Genomic DNA, 1977 nt, shown 5'->3' with positions numbered 1-1977 from the left:
TCAGCATATAATTTACTCTCATTGGGTCGTTAATAGTCACCATTGAGGTTGTCAATCACAATGACAGAAAAAACATGAATTGGAAATCTGAGGGGTAGTGATGCTATTTTATAATTAGAATATAATACTCTAAGGTCTCTTGGAACCTGTTGGTAATCTTGACATTTTGTGGGACCTTGATAAATAAAGTCTACTCCTTAGGACCTGGGTATCATTTTCCCTATTTCAAACCAAACACCTAAGAGTTGAAAATGAAAGGAAAAAAAGTAGCACCTGATCTATTATTTTGTAAAAATAGTTAAATGACTAAACTGCTCTTATATTAAAAAGTTTTTTAATAAATTTTGAATTGACAATGATAAGTATTGAATAGCAAATGATAAGAAATATATTGACAATTATAAATTATTTATTGACAAATTGTGAACCAGCAATGATAAGTGTTAAATAACCAATGACAAGAAATATATTGACAGTGAAAAGTTTGATAGCTTTTTTTAACAATTAAAATATTAGTCCCTATCAGTATCATCCAACAAAAACTTGAATCATTTTACTTTTTAAGAGACCAAAACTTATAGTTTAAAACTTGATGGATCAAAACTAAAATGAGAACAAACTTGAAGAATTAAAGATTATATTAACTCTTAACAAAAATATTTTAATTAAAAAAATATAAATTTACAAAGCTAAGTAATTAAGATTTTACATTTAGTACAAAAATAAACTGGTGAACCGGTTAATGATATGGTTTGGTTTGGTTGTTGAACTAAGTATGAATTGGGTCGATATCAAGCCGATTAAATTGGGGGTAAATCGGTGAAAACCGGTATATGGGAAAGCAAACCGATTAAAAAAATCAGGATAGAGGTTATCAAGTACAAAAGTTTCACATCGGAATATGAGAAATTGAAGGCTTCTTCTGCACGTTTGCATCCATTGCGCCTCACATTTTTTCAATCACCAGGCCTAGGCATCTAATTTCCAGCACATTGCAAATAAAATTTAAATAAAATATTTAAATATTTATTATTTCGTAATTTTATGTTAAAATAGATATGGTTTTGGTAGGAGTACACATGAGTATGGCTGCACAGGACAGGCTCCCTGCCTGATACCCAGCTCGGAGTATGAGCAGGGTGCATTTTACAACGTGCTGCCCAGTCCTGTCTATAGGAGCCCTAATTATTTTGGGTTGGGCACTGCCCAGATAGTAATGATTTGCCGATATTACATGTAAAAAAACTTTCTTCCATACGTGAAAATTACATTTCATAATTTTACATTTTCACATATTGAAATTATCTAGAAATAATTCAAAAAAAGTCTTAGCAAATATCCAAATAAATAATATTCATAATCCATTTAGAACAAAACACAACTCTCATGATTGTAACTAAAACCCTGAAATTCAAACGGTCTGCATCAATCTCCAGAAAGTTGAGAAAAGAATAAAACATCTGAAAAAATTAAAGAGAGGTTGAAGCACATTGAGATATTCCATTGAGAGTCAGGGATGATGATGTAATAGAAACTTGATTATCCATTCAAGTGGCAAAAATTAAATGTTACCTAAAGGATTGCAAAAAGATATTAAAACTGAAGCAATGAACTAACAGGAATAATATAAACCATATGAAAATAGGGTGAAAATAATTATAAAAAGAAAAATAAAAAATCTTAAAATCTTATAATAATATAATATAACCACTTTTAATATGCAAACACATATTATGCGATACAATGCAGTTAGCAGTCCACACGACTAAAAGACTTTTTCCATCATATGACATTATGACTTGTTCATTAAAAATTAATACAAAATAACTAAATATAAATTAAATAAAAAATAAAACATGTAATTCAGATAATTAAACCCTAATTTTCTTTCCCTGCTTTTACCCTCGTTTTCTATCTTGTATAAATATTCAAAATTGTTGATTTATATAAATATGTAATGTATGAACTCTATTTTCT

This window comes from Neltuma alba, unplaced genomic scaffold (assembly GCF_004799145.2).
Source record: "Neltuma alba isolate B1F8T4 unplaced genomic scaffold, ASM479914v2 tig00012135_pilon, whole genome shotgun sequence".
Classification (NCBI taxonomy): domain Eukaryota; kingdom Viridiplantae; phylum Streptophyta; class Magnoliopsida; order Fabales; family Fabaceae; genus Neltuma; species Neltuma alba.
The sequence above is the reverse complement of the archived record's forward strand: the minus strand, read 5'-3'. Positions refer to the sequence as shown.